At 36.5% G+C, this 22,076-nt stretch overlaps 1 protein-coding gene and 1 long non-coding RNA gene across 3 annotated transcripts in view; one reads left to right on the top strand and one right to left on the bottom strand.

Annotated features, from left to right (window-relative positions):
* The window catches only part of NDFIP2 (Nedd4 family interacting protein 2), a 532,803-nt gene that overhangs the window by 306,444 nt on the left and 204,283 nt on the right, over positions 1-22,076 (bottom strand). The gene's annotated exons all lie outside the window — the stretch shown is intronic.
* Positions 11,400-16,140, top strand: LOC137850125 (uncharacterized). The gene is made up of 2 exons (XR_011092281.1): positions 11,400-11,682; positions 15,491-16,140. It is a non-coding gene; the product is annotated as an uncharacterized lncRNA (long non-coding RNA).

Genomic DNA, 22,076 nt, shown 5'->3' with positions numbered 1-22,076 from the left:
GTTATTTTTACATTGTTTTGCATTGTGTAATTGAATTCAGTGGTTGTGAAAGCCTTGGAAATTGAATTAATTTGATTATGTTTTCACAAAATGAGTGTTGGAAATGCAGGTTTGCCCACCTAGCCTGAGTATCGGGCCTCAGTAAAGGCCTGCTTCAGGACTCAAAGGAGACTGTGATCTTCAGATTCAGCAATTTCCTGGGTTTTGTGAGATTAAGTGCAGAAATCATAACCAGATGCTCATAGTAATTCTTCCCAGTGTTAAGCATCTAACTTATAGACATATTCCCGTTAGTCCACACTGTTATAGGAGTGGAGGATAGGCAACCCAGGAGAACATGGGCAGAATCACCCTCTGTCTCTGTTGACCCTACAGGGTATTTGGACATCTCACTTTACACACCTAGCATCATATCTTGCACCTTCTGTGTCTGAGTATAAAAGCACCCACTTTGTGTATGCTGAGGGACATTATCCAGATGTTACCAGCTCTGAACTACTGCTGAGAAGGGCAGAAGACAGTAGAGCCCATTATTGGTCCCCTGGGCCAGCTGGTCCCCAAGAGTTAGTTTAAGCTCCACACTGACCTTTTCATTCAGACTACCAGTTTCTCAGAGAGCTGTATCAAATCTGGTAGCTGAAGTGGCAAACTAATCACTTGCATGTAGTGCATACTGCTGCAGGCATTGGGGTGATAAATTGTCCAATTTTACTAAGCAAGGTTGCTCAGATAAAAGAGACTCACAATAAGGGTGTATACAGCTGTCTTTGTTATGGACTAAACAATAATAGGCATGGTTCTGGTGCTTTTTTATTTTTATTTTTAATTGTCAGAGTGTTTCTCAAAAAGGGAAAACACCTTCAGTGAGAAGATTTTAAAAGCTGTAATTTGCATAAATATTTTAGATCATTTTTGAAGTAACAGCTGTCATGAAAGGCTGTATTTCCATTTGTTTACAAAAATAGGAAATCATTACCATTTTGATGTCCCCTGAGAATTGAAAAATACATATATAAACACAGAGCAGATTAACACAGAGGTTGAGTATGTGTCCTTGTAGTCACAATAGCTGAGCTGCCCCTGCTGCAGCTGTGAGATATAAGTTTATACTTTCACATTGGCCCCCATGATAATCTCACTTTTATATTTAAATTATTTATTAATTTATTTATTTTAATTTTCTCTCAAGGAAATAATGGGAGCTGTACATTCTTTTCTAACCTAAGACCATGTCCCCTAATATTCAGGAGTTCAGAACATTTGCAGATAGTCTCTCTTTTTTTTTTTTTTCTTTTATAGTAAATTTATTTATTCAGAATGTCAAAATGGTTTTCACACGTGCAAAATATACATAATGTGTAGTTTAGCTTAGTTATAATAAGACAACAAAATTATATGTGCTGAAGCCCCAGATATGTATTATTGAGCATTACATATTGATATTCAGTAACAAGACATTCTGGCATATGCAATATCAAACTTAGGTGAACATCCTCACATAAAAGTGACAAAGCAGACAGGTTTCATTTCAGGTTTGTGTGAGATCTAGCTTTTTATTCAGAACAGTACATTACACTGCATGAACTTTCTTTTACATCTTTTATGGTCATCTACAAATTAGATATGTAGTCAAACTGGATAATTTGTCTGCTTTTATTTTTGTTGTGGATAGAGTCACCCACTGAGGACTATCTCTACCATTATTCCTCACTTACCAGCTACGACGATCTAATTTATGTCCAGGGAAGATATTATTAGAAAGAAAGTACAAGATTAACATAGTAATTTGAATATTTTGGTTACACAAAATCCCCCTTTTTTTTTTTTCACTGAAGCAAAACAATAAATTTATTCTTACACTCATGCCATTTGAGCTCTGGAGAATAGTATGCAGCACCACTAAAATTTTAAAGTCTGTCTCAGCTGCTGATAGTGTCACATCTATGGGACCTTAGCAGTCAGCTTTGTTGTGATTGGTTCAATGTCTAAAACAGCCAAGGGGAAATATGAAAGGGAAGAATATTTGAAATCCTGTCTATTCCTGGAATAAGGCACCTATACCAAGATGTACTAAGGGCACTTGAAAATGCTTTCTCACTCCTTAGTCTGCATTGCATAAGTCCCGCATTGCATAAGTCCCTCATGGGAATGGTAGCTGGCTGTTTTGTTTTGTTTTGTTTTGTTTTAAGAGCAAAGTGAGGGAAGCTTCAATCCATGCTGGTCAGGGAACTCACCCTAGAGAGGTTTTGTGACCTATTCAGCCCCCAACTACCTTTTAGCTCCTATGGAAGGTGTAGTTCAGTGTAGCCTAATGTGCAAGATTCAGAAACATTTAAGATGGATGTCAGTCTGAGTTCAGATGCAAGGCAGAATAAATCTGTAAGTGGTGTTAAAAACACTTATGTCAAATAGGGAAAAGATTTAATTTTTATTATTTTTTTCTGTGCTTCTGTGCCTGTGGCTATACGAGTCTTGATGCATCAACAGGCATAAAACTACAGAGGCCCATCTTGTTTGCTCTCTTTCTAAAGTTGATACCTCAGTTAAAGAGAAAAATAGAGAAGCTCTCTCAGTCTCTGAGGAAAGGAAAAGCTGCAGAAACAACGGACAGAATCTGAACCAGCTAACTCCTTTCTAAATGTTTTGTAACCACTAGTTACTGAAGCAACATGTGCTGTAGTTCCTTATACTGTCACTGGAGAGAGACAGATGTCTTTGAAAATACCCAAGAGTGTGAACCACATGGATTTTACTCTGCTCCAAGTAAAGGAATGATGGAAACATTGTATTTTCCTTTTTTGTTTGTTTGTTTTGTTCTGTTTTAATGGTATCTGCACTAGATTACATCCTTAGGATCCCACATCCACAGTAAGTTTTTCTTCACAACAGTCATTCTGTTTACATCCTGAGCTCTTAATAATAAGAAGTTTCCTACTCAAAATATCTAAGATATATCCTGGAGTTTCAACACAGAGCTGAAGTTCAGATAGCCCTCTGCTGCTCAGACTGTTTCTGCAACACAGGAACATGACATAGAAAAATTAAGCACAGAGTCAAAATACACAAATATTTAAGGTAGAAAATTGTGCACAGGAGTTTATGGAAAACTATAAATATCCATTGAACTACTGATCTAATCCAGGCACCAGGCTTTTAACTGCAATATTTCAGATGTTCCCACCCCTACGTCTCTATTAGGTTTCACATTGACTCCACTAATAATGGTTTTACAGGTGATGTCCAGGGTATGTAGGAAGATGGAACTGGAACAACAATGATAACTGAGGGCTGAGAGGTAAAATGAGTTAAGCTGTAGAAAGGCATTGAGGTAAGTTGAGAAGGTAAATGGAGATATAAGAAAGTTAGGTTGTCAAGGAGGAGAACAGATATCGTATGGGGAAAGAGAACAATGCATGCGAAAAGGAGACAAAACTATGAAGGACAAAAGGGTGAGCTGATGACCCATGGCCAAGATGAGTGAGGTGTTCATGTATGATAGCAAAGTATGACCTACAGGCTAGTGGTAGTTTGGGATACTTTGCTGAGTAATGTGTGTAATTTCTCAGATTATTATTATTATTATTATTATCATTATTTGTCACGAGTCTCTTAAGCCAGTCTGCTTAATATTTCAGGCCCAAGAATCTACTTTGTAGGGACAAAAGTTTGGTTCTAAGTACATTTTAGCACCTGAATCCCTTTCACAACAGTGTGGAACCAAGGGTGAAGTCTAGCCTTAATCACTGAAACCTCATAGAACAAGAAAATCTGTTTTGATATTGAAGTCACATTGCAAACAGTTTCCTGTGAAGGAAAACTCTTCTGAGGGGACAGTTACAGGTAACATGGTGGTCAGCAAGGAATGGGGAGGAATAGTGCTGACTCCAAATTTTTTTTTAGTAATAGCAAATTTATTTTGTAATAATAACAAATATAAATTTGGTTTGTGTTTGTTTTATTTTGTTTTTAGCTGACAGGTTATTAAAAGCAAACAAACAAGCAAAGAAAGCATTGTCTCACATTTAAATATTTTGGATAGAAAATTGCATAGTTTCCAGTTTGGAAGTTTCATATTTACTTGGGAAACTGGTATAAAATAATATAACAAGAGCAACCTTTCACTATTTTGTTAGCCTTCAGGATAGTTTAAATATAAGATGTTGGTGTGGCAACATTTCCAAGTATTTTCAAGTGGTTTAAGTAAGCCTAATTCATAAATTTGATAAAAAGCATATGATTTCTACAATATGTAAAGTTTGAAAGGACAGGAGGTCCAAAGAAACAAAAGTATGTCTGAAGTTGGTCAGTAGCCTCTTTATCTATATAGACCTTATAATTCTGGTACATCTTACCTAGAGTTTCTGTTAGAAATATAAACTTATGACATATACTGTGATGATAACATAGTGGAGTAAACAAATAATTGGATGATACAGCCAGTTTATATTTACAAATAAACTTCCCATAAATGTGGGCATTGAAATATTATTTTGCCTCTATGCTTTACTGTAAATAATAATGTAAACCTGGCTATTGTACTATAAGAGGTAGATTAAATCCACTAGTGAAATATTTTAAGCAAATCGATATTGGGACAAATTTTGTTCACATTTGCAGTAGGATAAATCCAGAGTTAGTCTGGGAAAAGGGTAACCTGACAGAAAACAAAATTTAATCTCATTTAAAAAAATACAAATTCACAGTTGAAAATGATAGAAAAATAACAATTTGATGTAATCTGGATTATAACATGTTACTTTCACTTAGAAAATATTAGGAAATCATCTTGCAGAAGCATGATGATTTAGTATAGATTAGAATGCTACAGAAGTTACAGTTTCTTCTGTCCTGATATGTTTTGCTATGATAAAAGGCTGGCAGGGTTGGTAGGAAAAACTTCTTTGCACATTGTATATAAACTGCACAACCTTTGCTGTATCAACTTTATGCTCCAATAAACAAGACAATAATGACAAATTATCAAAGCAGGCCTCAGATGTGACCCTCAATTGGAAGAGCAGCAATTTAATGAAGACAAAAGCTAGGTGAAAGCTGCTAATATCATTTACTGATAAACAGATTTTCTCAAGAGGCTCCTAGCTCAATCCCCTGAGGCCCCATAAACCTGCATAATTCCATTTAAAATATTGTGCAATTCACTAAATTAGTCTTTGAACATCCTTACTATCCAATTACGAAGCCCCAGCATGGACAGAATAATGAAATTTTTCAAACTGTGGAATGCATGTGGTCTTAACAAACTTATGACAAACACTGAAATTAGCTTTCAGTTTTGAAGCCAAAGTAGACTATTGCTAATGCTTCAAGACAGAAAGAAAACAATAAAACACTATTGCAGTGGTTAAGCGGGATGTGCAAAAAATAAATCTTTGACTTATACAGAATTCTCAACACAGCCTACCTTCAGGAAAAAAAAAAATCCTAAGAACTTGAATAATGTTTTTGCATTTGCAAGCTATTTGGCCTGCTTAAGTTCTAGTAAAAGCTTTACTGAATAAAGGGTACAAATACCTCCTGGACAGTTTTATCTTCCAGGCAGACAGAAAAAGGCGAGAGTTTCAGAAGTGAAATTTATTTCTGTTCAAGCATTGCAAGCTGCATTATTAAAGTCATTTGTCATGCTTTGAATATTTCTGCCTGATTCACCATTAAATTGGCCTTCTAATTACAAACTTTGTCATGAAAAGCAGTTGGCCTGCTTCATTCACCAGAAAACTTCAATTCCTTAATAGCAGGTTGGTTCAAAAAGCAAGGGAAACGTTGCTATTTTTAAAATATAAAATTGATAGGATAAGCAATAACATTACAAAATAAATAAATAAATAGATATATAATCATAACAGAAACAAAATATATTAATGACTTCAAAAGCAACCTAGAAAATATCCAGAAATTATATTTAATAAAAGATTATTAATTTGGATGATAAGTATTCTGCACTTTCAAAATAAAAAATCATTTATTGTGATTGCATACACAAAAAAAATCAATCCATATAATTTAGGAGTTTGGGACCATGTATAGAAATTCTTGTGCACAAATTTGGTAAATACATGTATTCATTTAGAATGATTATGCATACTGATGTTTTAACTGCACTTGTAAAAGGCTAGGCAGATACCAAACTGTGTTCACATACCAGATATACCCATAAAACTGTAATTGTGACATTGTGCATGCAATTGCGAATGACTTTCTTGATAGCTGTGGTATGCCAGACACTTCTGCTTGTGGTTCTGTACAGTGAGCTCTCAGCCTCACTATGTTCAGCTTGTATGTCAAATATTACATGCTGCTTTTAAAGGTAAATATTGGCTGTTTAATATAAATTTTGATAAAATAAAATATTTTTCCTCTGTGACAATTATTTTAATCACATGAATCCATTAAACAGGCCACAAAGAATATATTGCCTATAAACTAACATATACATCTGTTTATATATTTCTTAAGATTTCAATTATTATTATCTATCTAAAAAATTTAGGAAGCTCAGACAGACCCAACACAGAAGCTGAGGCTTTGTGCCTTTGTGTCTTTCTCTGTAAAACTGATGTTGAGCCTATTTTCATTTGCAGAATAATTATGGAAAACTTTTTAATGTAGGCTTTTAATCAAGACTTGGTATCATTCTTTTCTCCTTAGGCCCTTCTTGCCCTAGCATTAAAAGAAAGATTTGCCACACTAGATTATGTCAGCAATTCCAGCTATTCCAATAACTCCCTTTCAATATTTGACAAACGATCGGGTGAAAAACGTTCCCAGTGTATCCAAACAAAAGATGTAAACCTTTGTTAGCTATATCTAAACCCATGCTGGGATATCATGTTGACCTTGTCTTCTAAGAGAAAAATGACGTTTGCTTAAAACAAACATGCTTTAGCAAGAGTTTAGATGACTTGGGTCCTTAAAAGTCAGACCAACTGTGTTGGGTCTGTCTGAGCTGGAGTCACCTTTTCCCTGCAGCAGCCCACACAGTGCTGTGCTCTGCACTCATAGCTGGAACAGCACTGATATCATTCCAGTGTTGTGTCTATTGCTGCATAGTGCTGGCACAGCATCAGGACTCCTTCCAAGCCCCCAAGAGCCAGCAGGCTGGGGGTGGGCAAGTGATGGGGAGGGGACATCACCAGGGCAGCTGACCTAAACCAACCAAAGGGATATTCCATAACACCTGATGTCACACTCAGCAATAAAAAGGGGGGCTCTCGTAGGGGAGGGGGCTGTTCCCTCTGAACAACCACTACACGTTTTGAGGCCCAGGACGTGGCCAAACATCGCTCGTTGATGGGAAGTAGAGAATAATTTTTTCCCTTCTCTCTGTGCTTCTGCGCGGACTTACTGTTTCTGTGGTTTCTTTTTCTCCCCTTTCCCTTTCCCTTTAATTAAACCTTTCTCATCTCAAACCTTGAGTTCTCTGTGTTGTATTTTCTCTCCCTTCTTCTTTGAGGAGAGGGGGAGTGAGAGTGGTTGTGGTGGAGCTTGGCTGCCCACCTGAGTAAAACCACCACACCAACCTATTACATTACTCAGATTTTTACCCTTGTATCCTCTCTTGACAAATAACAGCCTAACAGGCATGTCCAAAAAAGCCATGAATATGACCATCAGGAAAAGTGATAAGATGAGGAAACAAAAGGCAAAGTGAACTGTAAGGAGTTTTTATCTTTATTATTTTCCAGGACTGCTATTGCCAACACAATGATGTGTCTGAGACAGCTGAACAACAAGAACCAGCAGCAGATATATAGGAACAGATACTGAATATGAAAATATATAAAATAGGAAGATGAAGAAAGCGATGCAAATAATGGTTCTCTATTTGTTTCTATATTTTCTTTAACAGGTGTTTTTTGAGACCAATATGCTTATGAACTACATTGCACTCCATTTACTGAAACAAAAACTTACTGAAACTGTCAAACCTATGGTTTGATTTTGGATAGTCCTGTGTGGAAACAGGAAATGGAATCGATGATCCTTGTGGGTCCCTCCCAACTTAGGAAATTCTATGATTCTATAACAGTCATATGAGAAATTAATGCAGGAAGCAGCAAACACATTTACAAAGATGATTGGCATCTCAGACAAAATAAATTACAGTTCTTCATGTTTCAGAAACTTATGAAATGAAAAAGTCTGCAAGTACAACTTCCAGATCAGCATGTATAAATAATTGACTGGCTAGTGCCCTAGAGTGTTACAAGAAACCTTAGGTCCCTCTGCAGACTATCTGAGAAGCCTGTGGGATGAAGCATTTTTCTTTGACTACAGCTATACACGGTCCTGAATCTGGATTTCTCCTAAACTACAGACTGTGAATCCAAATTCACTAATCACAACAACATCATGGATAACAGTGTTGCTGAAAAATCCTTCTGTTTCAATAAAAAATATATTTAACTACAGGATAGTTGGTTTCACAGAGGATGTTCTCACTGACTGTTGTACATGACCCAGGTCATGGCAGGGCATAGGATGTGGTAGCAGCAAGTCTTCACAAAATGACAGTGAGATACATGCAGAAAGGGAATGATAAATAGACCAGAGTCCTACATCTCTGAGACCAAAGGACTTAGTTTCTTGGATTTCTGTCTGTCCTTTCCCTGTATAATCCTTCTTCACAGTCTTCTTCCCCAGTCCCACTGCCTGTCTCCATGAAATACAAGTTACAGGGCTGCCTGTAAGTTGGTAGGGAGCTGTAACTTGGTAGCCCTGTTAAACTGGGTTTCTCCTACTCAGAGCGAAGTAGCTCAGGATAATTGTTTCTGGGTTGCCTATGGGACCATGTTGATTCCAACATTATCTGCCAGTTTGCGTCTGAGCGTCCTTGCTAAGGAGGGCTGTTGGGCTGCTCTAGACAAAGGTCAGCACAAGAGCCAACTTGGGGGTCCACCAGGGAGTTTGGTCTAGTGTAACTCTGAGACATCAGCTGCTATCGAGTCAAATAAACTAGTATCTCAGCCAGCAGAGAGAAGGCAACATCAAAACATAACTTGCTGCAGGCAGATTGCTATCATACCTGACCAGATGGTCAGAGAATGCCTAGATTTTGTCTCCTTAAATACAGGGATCTGGAGAAAATCAGAGACTGTATTGCTGTGAGAAAAATTGCTTTATACTTTTTCTTTCCTATCATGGCAAATCTATCATATCAGCATCCTGGATGAGATAAGCTTGAGGTCTACTTGGGGAGAGGGAGAGAAAATACACACAAAGATATTTCTGGTACAGATTCTATCTTTGAAAGTGTTAAGCACAATGGAGTCCTGACTGTTTTCTAGTTATCAGCCTAATAAAAATTATAAATAAAAATTATAACAAATAAGAATACAATGGTGGAAAGAAGATGTTCTCAGAAATAAAATATATTGCCATGATTGTAAAAGATCAACATTTTTCTTGTTAAATGATGAGCTTTCTTTTTAATATCAGCATTATAATAGACTATACTATGAATCTCTTTATCATACCTAAAGCACTGTTAATTCATCTTTCATGAATATATTAGAAGAGAGAGTTTTCCCATAGGCAAACACATCATACATATTTGCAAATGTCTTACATAATGATGCAAACACTATGCATAGAGAGTAGCTGTATTATGGTGAGAGGGAGAAACAGCACATGCACAAAAAAAAAAAAAGAAAAAAAAAAAAGACTTTCATTCAGTTTCATTAAATACTTAAACCGACAAAATAAAGTAAGTCCAATTTTTGCTGTATATAAATCTTGCAAGCAAGGAAAAGGCTGCCATTTAAATTTATTCTTTAGTTTAAATTCAGCTGTTCATAATAAGGAGTTGACGACTGTAGATAGAACAAATGATTTGTTAACATGTCGATTGCATTTGTTCTTAAAATAAAACACTGTTCATTTTCCACTTATATCTACTAGCAGATTCCTAAATATCTTCTTGTTTGTGAAACAGTGCATGCATGATACTCTGTTTAAGAAAATCTTATTGATATACTACTGTATGGAAATGAAATTGGAAATCACAGACACAAAATAAATGGTAGTCATTTTATTTAGCTTGTTACCATCTAGTCTAGTCCAAGAATATTACCTTAACAGCAGACTCTGAATTCATGAAGAGTTACATAAGAGCCTTGTTGTCAAACATGAAAACAACCCATTTAGTGGTTGTTTTACATCTACACTGGAAGTTTTCTTTCATTATCCTGTTCCTGGATCTTATTATAGCCATTGTTTAATTTGTGCTCTGTTTTACGAATGACACTTGTACAGGCCTCATGGGGCTGCTGATAGAAGTGTGGTGCTCTTCTTCCCTTGTGTCAATTCTTTTGCAAACCTTTATAATTAGCCACTTAACAAATTGAGGAAAATGAGTCTGTGGTTGTGAAGTGCTAAGTCAACCATACAACAGTCAAAGCTGATACATAAAATGTCATGGCACTCAGCTGTCCAAAGGGTTAACAAAACCTCTATTATGGTGGGTTAATACACTGAAATGAGGTGTGCAATTACCAAATGAATGTACATATGTTAGAAACATTTTCTTCAGTTAAAAAATAGTTTCAAAATGAAGAATTTTAAATTCAATGTCTTTCTTGAAGGAAGAGTTAATGAAATTTTTAAACACTGAGTTAAATACCTTGGCTTAAAGCCTATGCCAGCCAACCTCAGTGCTTTGTCTGCTGAGCTGATGCTCAGCCCTTAAAGTCTGAGCATCAGCTCAGTACTCATCTTTTGCAGAGAAAATGTCCCAGCTTTTAGTATGTCACAATTTTCCACGTTCCTGTGAGATACACCATGGTTAATTTTCTGACATTAGCTTAAATAAGTAATGCTGTTTGTAACATAAATATTGCTTGCACTCACACATTTTTGCTCTACTAAACACCTTTTTACTTTTTTTTTAATTTTATTTTTTGTCAACTGAAATACAATATTTTCTTCCAGTTTTTGATCTGAAGTTTTTCAGACCAAAACCTTATTTTATGCTCTGGGTTTAGCTTGTTTTATGTAAATATGATTTCATTAAAATTATTTTTAAAATAAAATAATATTTTCTACTCAGTCTTTTTTAATTATATTTTTATCTGATGGTTCTATCATTAAGATAGCAAAAAGATTTTTGTGTTAATTTCATATGCATAAATGAATATATATGTATGCACTTATGTGTTAGTACATTTCTGTAGATGTCTACCCAGAGTTCGCCACACTATGACAGCTATCAGTCTGCCTAAAGGTTTGCAAGCTTATTTACATGAAGTATATTTCACTTATTGCAGAAGCAGCCTTTGAACCAGGAATAGGAATCAGAGACTCCTCATTCTCAGGTGAGTGATTTAACTACTGAGCTCAATTAGTCATGACATCTTTTTCCTATGTAGTGGGAGGACACCAGTAAGGCAAGTGGAACAAGCCCTCCCCCTTTACCCTGAACAGATGGTTGCTCATTGATTAGGGGCTCCCCTGAGATGTGGGAGGGGTGGGTTTGAACCTCTGCCAATGGAAAGGGAATTAAATCCACATCTTTAATTTGAGTCTGCCTGCCGCTGAAGGGGAAAGCTGCACCATGAAGACATCTTGAAAGAAAGACTGCTCTTTGAAAAGGTTATAATACAGTTCACTGAATCTAGAAAGATGATTTCAGGCTGTGAATTCAGCCTGATGTTACTCCTTTGCTAGGTAAGGTTCCTGAACAACTGGAATATACAACTAATTCCTCTAAGTGTTTCAGATTAGCCAGCCAGGACAATGTGACTAGTAGCCTGGCTCTGGTGAATGTTGTAGTGATGGCATGTTGATCTGAACTGTCTAACCCCATCCGGGTACTCTGCTAGGGTTTAAATCCAGAACACAGATTTGTGGATTTCACTTCAAGCTTTTGTATTTCTGAATTTTGCATTTCCAAAAGGGTTTCTATGCTATGGAAAAGCTCCCCAGCAGTGAAGCCAGTAGTAGAAATATTCACCTTTTTCTAGGCCAGCCCCATATCAATGCAATATACACAGTTTTTGAGACCAAAGGCCTGCATTTGATTATGGTGATGAAGTAAGTGTTTCTCTACAAAGTTCCATCTAGAGTAGCTGGAATTGTAAATGTACAAAATAGGAGTATCTTTATGTTCATTGTGTGGTTAGAAAGAAAAAGAAGAGGTACTTCTACACAGCAGCTGAGGGAGCTGGGATTGTTCAGCCTGGAGAAGAGGCTCAGGGATGACCTTATTGCTCTTTACAGATACCTTAAAGGAGGCTGTAGAGAGGTGGGGGTTGGTCTGTTCTCCCACATGCCTGGTGACAGGATGAGGGGGAATGGGCTTAAGTTGTGCCGGGGGAGTTTTAGGTTAGATGTTAGGAAGAACTTCTTTACTGAAAGGGTTGTTAGACACTGGAATAGGCTGCCCAGGGAGGTGGTGGAGTCACCATCCCTGGAAGTCTTTAAAAGACGTTTAGATGTAGAGCTTAGGGATATGGTTTAGTGGGGACTGTTAGTGTTAGGTCAGAGGTTGGACTCGATGATCTTGAAGTCTCTTCCAACCTAGAAATTCTGTGATTCTGTAATCAGTGATGCAAAATAGTTTTAAAAGATGAAGGGGCATACTTCCCACTCCACATGCAAATTCTAGCACTTGTGACTGCACAGCTCAGTGGCTGAGGCTACTAGTTGTAGTGGCTACTACAACAGACACTTGATTCCTGAATTCATGCAGCGACAAGTGAGACTAGTGGGTGTGCATGTATTCAGACACCCAGCACCTGGCTGAATGTTAGCATGCAACATGTTAGCATTCTTCAAGCCTCTCAATGACTCGCACTGCTATAGCATCAACACCAGCCATGAGACTCCTCCTTCCTTGATCAGTGTACTCTGGGCAGCCCTTACAGGAAGGAAGCTGGACAGTGCTTATGACAGATGCTGTGCAGTTCATATCCAACACAAAAGGAAGGTTGGTGGACAGAGAAAACACGTAGATCAGACTGTGAACATGATGGTGTTGTTCATGGCAGAATAGACACCTAGACAATTTGATTGCATATTGGTGGGTATCTTAGGGATATGGTTTAGTGGGGACTGTTAGTGTTAGGTCAGAGGTTGGACTCGATGATCTTGAGGTCTCTTCCAACCTAGAAATTCTGTGATTCTGTGATTCTGTATCACTCCTGGTTAGAGCAGTGAAAATGCTGGAAATGGCTTCTCATGATGATGATGTGAAACTGGTGAACTAAGGTGAACAAAAGTTTACTAATGACTGTAGAGAGTAGCTTGATATGGACAGCTGAGGATAGGTGCAGGAGTGCAGAACCTGAAGCAGGAGGGAGATAAGACACACCTTGTGCTGTAAGTAGAGGTACATACCAGTGAGCTGTTTAGGGGATAGCAAGTCCCCTTCTTTACAGAAAAATTCTGCCTTACAACCCCCTTTTGGAATATATTTTTTACTGTGAGTGATTCCTACTTCCTTTATCTTCTGAGTCATAAACTCCACTGAGGCTAATGAGGGAGATAGCAATATTATTTACTCTGAATGCAGTATGTACCTACATTTTCTAGCTTGATATTATTCCACCTGACTACAGAGAATTAAATCAAAGAGGCTGCCAGGGAAAACCAAGCTAGAAACAAAACAATGACAGAGATGAGCTATCTCTAGAGAAATGTCAAGTGACAGAAAGAAATACAGGGAGATATTAATGGTGAGACATTCACCTGCTTGTTTCCAGTCAGGTTAACAGGTGTGTTTTCCCTGACCAAAGCCTAAGAGAAAAAGAAAATTAAATTGTTTAAAAAAAGAAATAAATCTCTGGATAAATAAGAGGGGATGGGGGAGTACTTAGTTGCAAGTAAATGCTTCAGGGAGGCAGTGAAAGGAAAGTGGGGAAGCAGCATCTATCTCCTAGGCTAGGAAAGGGGTGTCCACTCTGAAAAGAAGTTAACAAAACTCACAGGAATAAGCATGATTCAGAAACTGGTCTTCTTCTGTTTTATCTGCTTTCTCAGAAAGCTGTGTACTTTGCAATGAATAAATAATGCTCTGTTTTGAAGAAGCGGCCTTGCAGGTGCCAAATGCAGTCAGATTTGCTGTTTTTTCACAGGTGGAAAAATGGAAGGCTGTATCCGAGTGATCTAGTCTAGGGACTGCGCAATTATATCTGGAGTGGGACTGTGAAACCTCTCACTAGTAGGATGCACTCAGGAGAGATGAAAAGGTTCTAAAATGTAGCTCACCAAAAGTGATAGCCACTATGTTAGGACTACTGGAAGTTTTACTCTTTTGCTTCTCTCAAGCTGTGGACCCAAGAGAAGAGATGCTCTCTATCTAGCGTGCAGCAGAGTCTTCAATGGTTTTGTAACTATGCAAATTGCTAGGAGGATAACATCACAAAAATAAAGAATACGACAAAATAAGGGGTGGGCATCCCACCTGCTTGTGAAATAAGTAAAGAACTCATCCTGGACACTTGCAAATATGTGGGACCCTGGAAGATGAAAGATATTTTGATGAGCGTTCATTAGGGTTACAAATGTTCATTAAAGTGCTGATAAGTATTTTCACTTCTAAATAACAATGGAAATCCACTGCAAATCAGTAATTACCAAAAGTGGCTGACAGCTTAGTGCTGTGTATCACCTAAAAGATACATATACATCATAGGGGATATTTCCACACTTACTTATTGGAAGCATCAGCAACGAAATTACTCTTAAAGGAAGAGAACGGTAACATATGACTGTTAAAGATGTTCTCACTAAGAGAAAAAAAGCAAAATATTTCAGAACAATCTTTAGGCTTTTTCTGTTATAAATTCCATTGCCCTTATTCTATGACTAGAGATGATTTCTAGTGCTTTGATTCTCTATCGGTACATCACATCACATTGAATTCCCTTCTAAAAATATATATATACCTATAAAATTTTTACACATACAAACAGATCTTAACTGTACAGTTTTCTTTCCCCATCTAATTGTTGTGTTATTGAGCCACATTGAATTATATCACTTCTACACATGCATCATACTAGTAACTTACAATTTACTCTGTTTATTAATTCCCCCTGGCAAGTTGAAATTTTAAATAAAATGCCCTAGAATATACGACCATGATGAATTGAAACAAATTAGATGTATTACTCTATGTAGGAGGTAGTATTGACCTATTCTAAAATGCATTATTAGACCAATTTTAAAACAGAAGAATCACAGCAATTGATTAGCAGCTGCTGGAATGCATCTTACATCAATACATAAGTGTATTTCAACAGTTTTCAGTGTGCTGTTACAAGAACTGATCTGCAGCTTAAATTTTGCTTCCCCCTTCATCATCTAGCTTTAATATGTTTATTTGTTAATGCTGGGATATAAAAGGCCAAATTCTCTGGACTTGATCCTACGGTCAGTGCTGCTGCTGGTGTAAATCACTTAGAGGGAAATAGGATTATTTAGGATTCATGGTAGTAATCAAGCAATAACTATCCTTTGTGTTTCCTTTCAGAAAGAACTCTGTCGTATTGGATAAGATTACCTTGTGGTGATATACTTCAGAAATAACTTCACAAAGTCAAGCAAGAAGGAAGAGGAAATTCGAGCTTTTTCCTCACTGCTCAGCTACACCTGCTCTGCAATCAATTAAATTTGTGGGACTACTCAAATTAAAAAGGAACTCTTTGAAAACCTTTGGGCCACAGTTACCTGAAAAGGAACAAATAATCAAAATGAATTTTTGAGAGTGAGATGTCTTCCTCTAATACTGAAGAATAAAAGCATTTAGAATATTCGTTAGTCAAATGCAAGGTAACAACAGCAACAAACATTGTCCATTAATCTCCTTATGCAGTTGTGTTAATGGTCTTTTATATATATTTATGGTCTCTAACAAACACAGAATAATTTCTATCTGTTTCTATCTAATTTCTATCAGTTAAAGAGCAAAGGTTTCCTTGCTCATAAGGGTAAAACAGAAGTAAATTCTTTAGTTAAATATTAAAAGGCATGTGTGCTAGAGCAGCATTAATAAATGCATAACATTTAAATACACTGGATTTGATTTTATTTCTTATCCTTTTACATACAAATGAAATCACTGTGAGTGTGTGTGCATGTACTATTTTAAATATGCAATAAAAAGGCATTTTTCACCTAGAATGAATTGTATTTGTCATTGCGTACAAAGCCTTTCAGAGAATTTGTTGATTTTTTGCAAAGGCTCCTATACTTCTCATTCCTTTTGCATTATTTCAATCAGCAATGGATATACATCTTTGTTAGCCTAATTTGGGGGCCTACAGAGCAGGAAGAAGGAAAGCACAAAGGAACACACTTGACATATTGGTCTATTTGCTACCTCTTTTAAGCTCAATGCATACTAATGAAAGTGATCCAAACTATTCTTCTCCACTCCTCACTTAACAAGCATAATAATAAATGAATATTTAAACTAGCTGCAAATATATTAAGTGGAAACAAATAGGTTTCATTTGTAACAAGTGCACACAGGTTAATTAACAAGAAGGAGCTTTTGTGTTGAAACAAGGCTCCCTGATGCTGTACATGCAGGTGCCGTTAAGGGCCAATTGAGCTCTATAGGATAATTATGAAGTACCATTGTGCTCCACCGTTTGTTAACAAAGTGCTGCCTGCAATTTGCCTAAACCTATAAACCATCATCTGTGATCCTCAGCAGCAATTAAGTGACAAACATCTTCTCATCGGAGACTTGGGAAAACAAAAGAGACATGATAGCATTTAAGGAGCCAGATGGATATTTCAGAATGTCAACTCTGACAGCCTCCCTTTCAATAACAAAATATAAAACAGGAGCCTGTTTGATACCATGCTGAGGGGGAGAAGTCATATCCAAATTATTAAGAGGAGGGCAGTGTTAATAATCATAGGGATGCTCATTTGAACAGCTCTAAGTGGGAAAGCCTTGGATCAGCAAACAAGAGAAAGGTAAAGCCCTTTCTCCTCTCAAAACAGTTGTAGCTGCAGCTCTTTTGAGTCTTTTTTTTTTTTCTTGTAATTTTTCCTTCCTTGTAATGTCTTATCTTCATAGAAGATGAGTTTTCTCCTGTGAACTAGTGTAAATTTATTTTGTATTTCTAAGAAAAGGACAAACCAACATACAGAATTTTCTCCAAGGCACAAATTACTAATTAGTTCTGCAAAAAATAGCCTATATTAAGAAAAATGATAGATCAGCACAAAGAGGCATTTTAAAACAAGAGATCTATCCCTACTGTAAAATAATTGATCTAGAAGTTTTGAGGATGTAATCCTTAAAATGCTTCTGAAAGCTCAGCAATAATTCCAGAATCTATAAACTTTATAAAAGCATAGCTGAGTTAATTCAATTAATTGCCTGGCTAGGAGGCCCTCCAAAACTTGTAGAAGCTCTTGTTTTCATAGAGAAGAATCTTCTGGGCATTTTGTTGCCTACATTAAATGACATTGTCTAGCTGATCTGTGTAATTGGTAGAGCTAAAAGGCCCAGTATTCAGTAATATGAATAAAAAACAACAACAACAATTATATATGTATGAGTTACACTAGCTTGTCTACATTTTTTTTCCCCTATTGTCAAAACAACAGCATTTACAAATGTTTTCAGGAACCATTCTGAAGCCACAGCTGAGTGTGTTTTAATGTACCATCAGGTCAACAGCTCTTTTGAAAGAAAAAATCAACCCAGGGCCAAACAATCAGACGGGCCTAATTAAGTACTTCACTGGTAAGAGAAGTGCTCAGATAACTACAGCTGATGTGACCCTTTTCTTTGTACTTCACTGGGTTCCTGTATACCTTTGCCACTTTCCTCTGGATTTATGTTTTTATGAATTATTTAAAAACTGTAACTTCAGATCTACAATTAGTTTTCAATGAAACAGATGTGAGAAAATAATCACAACTTAAACAGCTTAAAAACTGCTCTGATCTTGACAGAATGCAAAATGCCATGTTTCCAAGCCCACAAAATTCATCACTTGGCAAAAGTGTCATTAATCTCTGCAGGCTTTCTGGCCCTTCCCTTCTGTGTTCTGTCAAATGCCATGGATCACCTAGAAATCTGAAAGTCATGATAGAGAATTTTTTTTTTTCTTTAATGAGAGAAGGAGAAAAAAAAATGATTTCACATTTACAAAAAAAAAAAAAAAAGGAAAGATAAAAAAGATGATCAATGTAGGCACGCTTTACCTTTGTATAACATTACACCATGCTAGCTCACTTATAATGGAAAACTGATGACTGTATTTTGCCATGCTTAGGATTTTATGTTTGTTTTCCCACTTTATATATATACTTCAACTGGAACAAATACAAGACTGGCTAAATCTAAAGTACTGAGCTCTTGCTGACTCCAATGGCATCCCCAATGACCCATGAGCTGATTCGTCTTTTCCCTCACAAAAATTGCCTCCTTTACCTTAAGAGACGCCCCACATGATGCTTGAAGACACATCCTGTATCTTTTCTTTAGGCAGATTGATAGGGATCTACTCCAATCATTCTGAATGTCATAAGGTAGTCTTTTACTAATTCTAGTAACTGCACCACCTTCTAACAACTTGTACAATAAAGCTTTGGAGTTTCATTTAGGGACATTTTGACTTTAAAATACATATAGAGAAAAAACCAACACCACATAAAAGGAGAGAGTTGAAAGTACAACATTTGTATACTCATGAAAACATAACATGCAATATCTGAGACTGAGAAATCTAAGGACAAGAAGTGAAACTCTTAAACAATTCATTCAATATATTTTACACACTTTTCAGGAGGAGACCAAAAATTCATGGCAATTTCTAAGATGCATTGAGGTGTCATTTTGCCATTAAAATATAAGATCTAGGGGTGTGAAGTTAAATGAACACCTCTGATCTAATTATTCACTTTGTACTAAATGGCAGCATGCACTACAGTAAGTACAACTGACACTTCATATCCCTGTGCTTATGTTTCTACTCATTCTGATTGTGTTTTCTTAAAAATTATCATATTATGATTCACAGTCCTGGTGGGTGCAAAATGGCTATGGATGTCTCAAGCTTTTGTTGGAACTTAGATAACTAGAAACACTTCAGGGCAAATCTGCAGAGGCTGTTTCTGTATTCAAAGCCATAAAGGAAGTGTATTCACTATGAAGTTCTGACTTCCTTTACAAGTCTTCATCTTAATGACCCTGGAGCTTCTCTCTACTTAGAAATAAATTCCAGGTGGGCTTTCAACCGACCTGACTTTGTGTTTAGTGAAGACTGAACTCTGAATAAAATTTAGGATTTCACACGGCTATGCAATAATCTCCAATTACCTCAGCAAATCTTGGCTAAGGATACATACAAAAAAGCATATCACTGACTTTATGTTCATATGTAATCATCTTTTAGAAAGAAGGAAATAGAGAAAGAGAAAGAGAGAGAGAGAGGGAGAGAGAAGGAAGGAAGGAAGGAAGGAAGGAAGGAAGGAAGGAAGGAAGGAAGGAAGGAAGGAAGGAAAGGGAAGAGAAGGGGGTGGGGGGAGGAAAGGAGGATAATAACTTCTTTACTGGATCAAAACTTCCTGAGCAAGAAATCTCTGTGCTATTTAAATATCTTTTCAGTATTTAGTTTGTTACTCTACTCAAAGAATTCATTAACTGCCATTTATGCAAATTCCATTATGTACTTACAAGATTTTTTCCACTGAAAAGAAATTAAAAAAATACCAAACATTATTGTTTTATTCTCCACCGGCTAAACCTTTTACGAATATTACATTCTGTTATAAACACATGGATTGTCACAACCTATATAAAATAACTTTCAAACATTGTGAAAGAAAAATACTGCTTACAACTAGGGGCTTTTAACCTAATTAGCATAACTAAGCATAAAAAATAAATGATCAGAGACTATAATGTGAAAAATAATTGAAAACAATGGCTATGTTTCAGAACTGTACAAATCAGACCAATGGTTTGTCTTATATTATTACGGTCCAAGGAAGAAGGATGGTGAATAAATGGGAAATAAGTACTGTAAAGATGTGTTTAGGGAACTTATACAGAGAGTATGCAATCCAAATTACCCAAGTGGATTTAAATATTTGAGTTTTATTTAGCTCTCCTGTCTGTATTGGCTAGAAGGAAAGTTAATAACAATCCGTTCGTGCAGTCTTTATCCATAAGAGTAGAGGGCTGAAGACAGCAATTCTAGAAAGTGATGTGAAGTCAATTAGTGGTAACATGCATAGGTACAGTGCTTCCCAAGGGAGTCCTAATTTATCTCAAAAAGCAGCAATGATAGCAGGAAAGGTGATCAAGACGGACAGAGGAACTTTGAAAACCTGGGAAGCTGATATAAACATAAGAATACATAGAATTTGAAGAGGCCAGCATTATGGAGAAAAGGAAATCAAGAGAAAGGATGATCCACAGGGCTTTTCATTGCAGGTCTGAACTAGCTAAAGGATGCATAAAGAATCTTTCCTGTCCTGCAATCCACCAAGCTGAAATTGGAGGAAGTCCCCAAGGAGTTTTCCAAAGAATCCAGCCTTAGAATATCTGTTCTGGAAAGGGGATCTATATCAGAATCTACTACTGTGCCTTAGGGTTGTTTAGCAGAACACCTAATTCAAATAGATTTTAATATAATTTGCTCTGAAAAAATAAAAAAAGCATCATCCAGTCTTCTTTTCTACTGCAACCAAACAATACTCATTAGCTGACTTGAGAACTTGAGAATAGTTAGAGAAAGTTAGGCAGCTAACTGAATTTCTAGCTAACTAGAAATTTACCCAACTTTGAATTTGTTGAGAATATTATTCTTAACATTTATCAGGGAATTGGAAGTGCAGGATTGCCATGTTGTACGCAGTCATAGCAAGTTCTTCCAGTTTAGTTGATTTGAATATAACACATAGACTCTATACCACCATTTGGTACAGTAAGCATCCCTAAAATTAAGAATTTCATGGAAATTATCAATAAAACAAACCAAAAAAAAAAAAAAAAAGGCTATCCCATTTGTTTGTCGTTTCCACAAAATAAAATAGTTTACGTTGTATTATTCTCTATGTTGCAGTGATATCAGACATTTGGTTTCAAGTGGTCACTAAAGAATATTTATGAAACGTTCTCCTCCCAAGAAAAAAAAAAAAAAAAGAGCATAGTACTTGTGGCAAGTCTTTTTATGTGTATAAAATAAAGCAAGTTTTGCCTGAACTGTTCATGAATCGATCAGTCTACAAATACAATGAGCTGTCATCTATATGACGACCAGAAGGTGGCATAATTTCTACATTGATTGAAGACTGTCAGCTCCACTGCTGAACACGAAAGGTAGTTTATTTGTGAGTGAAGATGTTACCGGTGTTCTTGGTTTACAGATGATCAGGCCCGATGTTCATGTCGGTCTCAGTTATGCTTTTTCTTGTGTTTCCTTGTTACATCGCCATTAAAATCATTTGTTGGCTTTATGCATTTTAACAATATCATATATTTCGGGTGCAGTGATAATGTTTGAACGCACTGTGTTATTTTACCCTTAGTTTCCACTACTTAGTTAGATTTGTGGTTGTTGGTTGTTTTTATGTTGTTGTTCTTTTCTCCCAGGGGAAAATAATCAAAATTGTCTTTCATTGCTAACTGAGTTATGCTATCTTTTAGTCATTATGTACCTGATGCTAGACCTCTGAAGTCAGTGGAAATTTTGCATAACTGTTCTTCAAGTGGTAAGATGTATTCTAAGAGTCTTTTGCTTTCCCTTTATTTGACTTCATATATGAGGATATTTTGTGAGGGAGATTTGACTACTTTCTTCAAAGCTGCCACCCTATCTGTTGTATACAGATTATGCTATTCTGTTAAAGAGGTTTCATTTCAGGGTAACAAGGCTGTTACTGTCTTTCTCAGATCTCAAGTATTCCCAGATAATTTCAGGACTGATTCATAAAACTCACCATCAGTTGCATTCACCTGTTTCTCTGACCTTTTCTCACATCTTTCATTCCTCACTCTGATTAGAATGTAAAAATGCACCTGTAGCTCTTTCTTCACTTATCTTTGGATGTTTTGCATGAAGGATGCTATTTACAAATAAATT

The sequence above is a fragment of the Anas acuta genome, chromosome 1, assembly GCF_963932015.1.
Source record: "Anas acuta chromosome 1, bAnaAcu1.1, whole genome shotgun sequence".
NCBI classification, from domain to species: Eukaryota; Metazoa; Chordata; class Aves; order Anseriformes; family Anatidae; genus Anas; species Anas acuta.
This window is presented reverse-complemented; position numbering and strand designations above follow the sequence as displayed.